Consider the following 6,841-nt stretch of genomic DNA (forward strand, 5'->3'; position numbering starts at 1 on the left):
TATTTTATTGGGATTTCGGGAGGACTACCGCCTGACTTCCTTTTTATTTTACGTGTTGTGCAAATTTATTATCTGAGTGTGCATTACTAATCTGCTCATGTGCATCATGTTTTCATTTGTTATATCTTATGTCCAAACTATCTTGCGAGTACAATCAAAGTACTCACCTGGAGAAGGACCACTTAGTACATATCTTACATGCAAGCAGTAATTATACAATACATCACTCAGGATGTGCGTACACATTCCTGACATGTTATTTAGGCTAGTGCACTTCTCCGAGTTCCTACCTGATGCGCACACAATTACTTCTCACCAAACCTACATACATATAAACATATCATACAGGCTGGTACATCGTACGGCTGCTAGGCGCACTCAGTCTGAGATGGTAAGAACTTCCCTCGGCCTGCCAATGGTAAGACCCAGTGATGCTGGAGACTCAACCTCCTCCTCACTAATAGGCTCCAGGCGTGAAGTACTGAGTTGAGGAGCTGGTGCGGGCGCGGTAGGTGGTGCAGCCCTGACTGGGGTAGAAGCAATGACTTGGTCAAACTCTTCAGGAGTAGGTAGGCGGCGAGCGTTGGCAAAGATGGCAGGTGCATGGGATGCTGAGGACGAGACGTAAGTCAGTGGTGGTGCTGTATGGAGGAGCTTCCTCCTGTTGGCAGAACAGCCCTGCACGAAGTCCATACGAGTAGCCACAAAGTCGTCCACGAGGTTATCAAAAGCTTCCTCAAGAGCTTTGAGATATTCAACCAACATCTCAATAGCCTCATCTCTGTCCCCCCTAGCGCAAGCGAACGCATAGTGACATGTGTATGGCACATGGAATGGGAGGTAGCGGTAGCGATGAGTCTTCATCGAAGGAAGAACATCCCGGAGACGAGCTATCGCCTCACGGGCAGCCATCTGCATGGCATGCCTTTCCGTAGGCATGGCCCTTCCCACAAATCGAAAGCGGCATGACTCAACACGTCCTCCCCTGAATTGCACCGCGGCCTGGTGCATGGACACGCTATCGCTGATCTTGTGCTGGTAGAGTGTGAACTCCGGACGAGCCGATGGCCCGATCTCGACTTTGACGATGGAGACAAGAACCTTGATAAACCCCTCAGGTACATTGGCGAACACCTATGACTCACAGCCGCTGCCATCCATCTACAAAAGTAGACAAAAACTCTGAATAGTCAAATCATAAATTTATGATGACTAGCAGAAAATTGCTACATTTGCAAAATGATAAGTAATAGCGCTTATTATGCTAATAACCGACTAGCGATCGCACCTAGTGTCTTCCTATAGTCAGCCTGGCTCTGGTACCAAGGTTGTCAGGACCGGTTTTCCAATAAAATATTTATTGAAAAATCGACCATTTTATCAGACTAGCATAGGAAAATCTTCCTTACTAGTAGACCAATCCTTGATACAAAATTCCAGCAGTACTGAATATTATACAAGGTTGAGCTGAGGCTGCTCAAAAATTTATTACAAGCACGCCGATATTATACATAAAGGCGGATATGACACAAGATGTATGGTGGCATAACTAGTGACTCGTAATAAAAGTGGTGGTGGATATGTCACAGTGACGTGGGTGACATGACTCCTAATTCTTACGGCCCATCGAGCGTCGGAGTGAGGCTCGATGATTTTTATTTGGGTAGCGGAAGCATATATGATACAAGTGACCAATTCCAAGATCGCACGGGACTGACTAGGACTCCTCTAGGCGTCGGACTCGCTATCGTACTCTTCATCCATAAGATCGCCTTCGTCAATATCTGGCCAAATCAACAAGCCAGTGAGTACTTTGAACGTACTCGCAAGACAGTTTGGACATAAGATATAACAAATGCAAACATGATGCACATGAGCAGATTAGTAATGCACAATCAGATAATAAATTTGCACGGCATGTTAAATAAAAAGGAAGTCGAGCAGTAGTCCTCCCGAAATCCCAATAAAATAACTGAAGACCGATCGGGTGTCTGAAGCGACACCTCGAAAGGAAAAAAATTAACATGACGTAGTCGGGCGTCAGAGCGACACCACATAAAGGGCTTATATTGATATGTAAATGACAGTGCGTGCCACAGTCGGACGTCTACGCAACATCTCGAAAAGGGATTATAATAAAAGTAAATAACATGGATGCCATAGTAGGACGTCTGAGCGACATCACATAAAGGGCTTATATCAAGAATAAATAACGAGAATGCCACAGTCGGACGTCTGAGCGACATCACATAAAGGGCTTATAACAAAAATAAACAACAAGAATGCCGCAGTCGGACGTCTGAGCGACATCACATAAAGGGCTTATATTTCACCATCCGAATTCCAGTAGCTCATGAATTTAAATCATCCCAAAGAAATACTCAGTGCATAATAATAAACGGGTTAGTCCATCCACAGGATTAACGTTCAGCAAGGTTTACCACTCATGTTTATTCACCGGAGATTGTCACTGAAACTGACACTAAGACTCACGATGAGACGGACGTTGAGAATGACACTGAACCTGATAGTGATATGTTGGTCACAGTCCTTGACCATGGACACGGTTACTCGAATGGTTTGACTCTGGAGAGTTTGTACTCTTTTCCCACAGTCAACGGATTTCCGTAGTCACAAAGGACTAGTTCCGTTTACGATAATTTAGAAGAAACTCATCTAACCAGTACACACCCATTCCACATTCCGCTGCCAGGAATCACCCAGGCAATGTTCAAGAAAAACTTTAAGACGGGGAGGCCACAACCTCGAGTAGCATGGGATCAAATTTATATCGCGCGCTCTAAGGGGTGCCCCCCTCTCGGTCCCAACCGGAAACACCCATGCCCCCTGACCGGATGACGGGCTTTAATCCAGGGCCATGGAACCCACATCATGGCCTCTCTATTTGGTGTGTACAAGGAAAGAGGTTTGCAACTAACTAGACCGCATTCTTTGAAGAAGACATGTGGTAGCACGAAAAAGGGGACGAACGGGAACATGACTTGATCCACGTTAATACCGGAGTTAAAGGGTTGGCATAAGCCTGGCATGCTTCAACAAATATCAGCTTGCAACCTAGCATGCCAACACATGATCAGGTTATCTCACCATCATTTGAACACATCAAGTTTCGAAGCTCACGTGTAGCTTACCTTGCATGCAATATAACATGCACTCATGCTTATATAAACATGCCATGAGCACACCACTCAAACAAACATGCAAAACACTCATCATATCAAAGGTTCAAACATGCTTGCCTGGTTCAGAGTAGTCAGAGTCTAGCTCGGTGAAGTTTGCGGCTCTGTCACCTCCTTCGATATCTACGTTATAAAAAAATCGGATACTAATGTAAATACCGTGCGTGCAGAAAAGTTGTTCCAAATAATTTTCAAATAAATATGATACAAAACTAGACAGAAAAATAAAGATGATAGAAAAAGAATCAAATCAAAATCATCTTTTGTTTAAAAGTTATAAGGGTCTTAGTCCAAGGACTAATCTGTAATGAAACAGAAAATCTCCAGGGGCTAGTTTAGAAAAAGACAGAAAATGTTTCAGTTAGAAAGCGTATTTTGCCCGAAGGCATTTTCAAAAAACGTTTCAAAAAGGAGAAAAAGCTGACGAGGGGGTCCCACCCGTAAGGTTTGAAAACTGAAACAGAGTCCCGCCGGCACCCGAGGCTTGCGGTGGTCGCCGGCGTCGATCCACGGCGAGGCAGGGGAAGTGGAGTGTACCTACGGACTCACGAAGCTCTCCCGCGTCTGAGGGTGGTGGAGTTGGTCGTCGGCGAGCACCACATCGACAGCGGCCTCTTCTCCGGCGGACGGCGGTTCGGCCAAGGGTGGATCTCACCAGGGAGGGCTGCAGAAGCCAAATTGAAGCGCGGGTTAGAGGACTCTGTGCACTAGGACGTTGTTGACGCTATCTAGGAGGCGGGGAAGCTCTCACCAGAGGGGATCTTGCCGGAGCCCGAGGCAGATCGGGGCGGCCGGAGTCAATGAAGAAGGCCTCCTCGAGGTCCTCCTAGTGGCTGGGCGCAGTACTGGAGAGGTGGAGAGGTAGTGCTCGGTCGAGAACGAGCTCGAGGCCTCCTTTTATAGCCGGTCGAGGCGGTTGCTGAGAACGGGGGATCTCCAGCGAGCGATTACGGCGAGGCAGTGATCGGGCTGGGGGGTTAGGTGACTGGGCAGCTGCGGGTTGGTCTACTGGTTCCATCCCGAGGCTAAACTTGGTTGGATTTGCCCTGCTTCCGTGGTTTCGATGGAACGGAGCTCACGGGCACGCCAGCGGCAGAGAGCGCACCCTGTGCTTTCCAGGCCATGGCGACAGTGCTGCAGAGCGCGCAGAGAAGGGTATGGCCACGCGGAGGCTCCTGCTGGTGTGGGCGGTGTGGGACGGCGCCATATGGCAGGGCTGGACCCTGCTGGCCGCCACGGGTGGTTCTGCCACCGCGGAAGACGCCGGAGCTGGTGCGCCACGTTGCCACTGACGCTCGCGACTGGCCAAACGACCGTGTGGAGCGATGGATAAGAAGGAGGAGCAGGGAGCAAGAGGCCAGAGCGAGCACTGGCAAGATTGACGCCGCGGCTCTGAAGAAAACGACACTGTCGACTGAACTTTCTGAATTTTGAACAGAAACAGTGCACGCCAACTGTTCGATGAAATGTTTTTGGCATGTGGAAAACTTTTCTGGAGTTTATCCTTGGTGAGGTGGTCTCTTGATGCATCTAGAGGCTGCCTGATTTATCTCAGATTTTTAGGAGAAGCAAAAGAATGAATTTCACCAAAATTGGCAAATCTGGTTCAAACTTGCAGCAAGCATAATTTTAAAATTTTGAACTGTGGACCAGTGGATCTTGATGGATCTTGGCTGAGGGTACTAAGGACTAGTTAGGGTAATTTTCTTGGGCTCAGAAGCTTAAAGGATCTGGTACTTCCTTTGAAAATACCAAGAGTCCAAATTAAATGACAGAAAAAGATTTGAGGGTAAAATAAATAGAAAGGAAATCTAAAAGAGTTTGAAACTTGCTGGAAATGGATGTTTGACTTGGCCCAAGGTAGGGAGGTGGGTTTGGAAGAAAATTTTCAGCATGGGTCATGGCAAGAGAAATTATTTTTGAGTGGGAAGGAATAAACCCATAATTTTATAGAAACTATTTTTAATAAAAGAAATATTAAAACCACCCAAGATTATTTGTGTTGGACCAACACAAGTTAAAGAACCCTCAAGATCAAAAATCAATATTGAGAAGAGGTCAAAGAAAATATCTGTCATAAAAGGTTTTTGAGAAGGAGAGCCCTCCTATTGGCAAAAATCCAAATAACCCCCTTTAAATCAAATAAAGAATTTAATAAAAACCAAATAAATTTTTTTGGAGTGTTACAATACTCCCCTTGCCCGCTGGAACCCAGCATAGTGGGAGGCTGACTTGTGGGCCTACCAAGATGACTGGGACGGAGGGCTTTGTCAACTTAGTCAATATGAATGATTCTAGCTCCTGTTACCATATGATGTTCATCCAACGGCCGTAGTGCTTCTTCAACCTCTGGTCTTCTTGCTCCAGCCGCCCAAACCAGCGCCGGTCGTGCCGCGTGCTCCTACCTCCCGTGGCCGGCTGTGATGCCGCGGAGGCCTCACCGCCCCCTACTACTCCCACCGCTGGCCAGGCCATCCCTCTACTCACCCACACCCCCTGTTATTCTGCGACGACAGCAGCCTCACACCGCAGCCGAACCAGTGAACCCTCGTACTCCTCTTTGCATGGGCGTCCACTGCTGCGTCTTCCCCGGCTTCGAGTCGTCCCATTCCTAGGCCTCGTCGTCGTACACCGCCGTGGTGCTCTCGGCGCGGCGTGGTCAACATGGTCAAGGAATGACTTCCATCAGAAGTGGAGAGGCTGACAGCTAGGTCCACGGCCGCAGCAAGGAAGTGCCTCCTTATTACGCGCAAAATAATGATTCCTCCACCTGACAGCGGGGACCCACCGGACGGGCTACCGTATTTTGTGAAAAAAACGTTTCCCCCTAACTGCTGGGACCCACCAGCTATAACTTCGCATGCAAGGAAGTGCGTCCGAAAAAAATGATTCGCCCCCTAACTGCTGGGACCCACCAGCTACATCTTAGCATGCAAGGAAGTGCCTGACAGTCGGGACACACCTGGTCGAAGCGTACGTAGCGTTGTCATTCTGGTCGCGAACGTGTACGTACATATATACTGGTGGATGTAGAGGTGCGCACGTGTCGTAGTAGAGGAGCGTACATGTTGTAGTAGAGGCGCACACGTAGCACGTACGCGTATGTATAGCGGGCAGTGTGTAAGAAAGAAAATACGGCCACGTATGTGTACATACCGGCGGGGTCTCGAACGCCTACTCGCGCATACGTATGGCCAGGGCTCATGTACATGGTTGGGTCGGAATGGAGAAACAACATCGTCGTCGTATTCATGGGGGGCAACGGAATGCGTCGTGTTCATGGGGAGGCAACGGAATGTGTCGTGTTCGTCGGGAGGCAACAAAACGCGTGTGAGCCAACTGGCTGGGTCGGAACGGAATGCGTGGTCGTGTTCATCGGGAGGGCTTGGACGGAACAGGCGATGGAAACGAGGCCTGGCGTACCGCAGAACGGAGGAAACGGTCTTGTGTTCGACTGGCGATGTTTGAAAGGGGGTCCTGTTCATTGGGAGGGGTCTGGCGTACCGCAAAACGGAGGAAACAAACCTCCTACGGTCGAAACGGGGGTCCTGTTGATCGTGGGGGTGTGGCGTACCGCAAAACGGAGGAAACGGACCTCCTACGGTCGAAACGGGGGTCCTGTTGATCGGGAGGGGTGTGGC

The 6,841-nt window shown here is 48.7% G+C and overlaps 1 pseudogene; it reads right to left on the reverse strand.

Moving 5' to 3' along the window:
• Nucleotides 1–378: 378 nt before the first annotated feature.
• Nucleotides 379–6,841, reverse strand: part of LOC119279263 — a 15,311-nt pseudogene continuing 8,848 nt past the window's right edge.

This window comes from Triticum dicoccoides, chromosome 3B (assembly GCF_002162155.2).
Source record: "Triticum dicoccoides isolate Atlit2015 ecotype Zavitan chromosome 3B, WEW_v2.0, whole genome shotgun sequence".
In the NCBI taxonomy this organism is placed as follows: Eukaryota; Viridiplantae; Streptophyta; class Magnoliopsida; order Poales; family Poaceae; genus Triticum; species Triticum dicoccoides.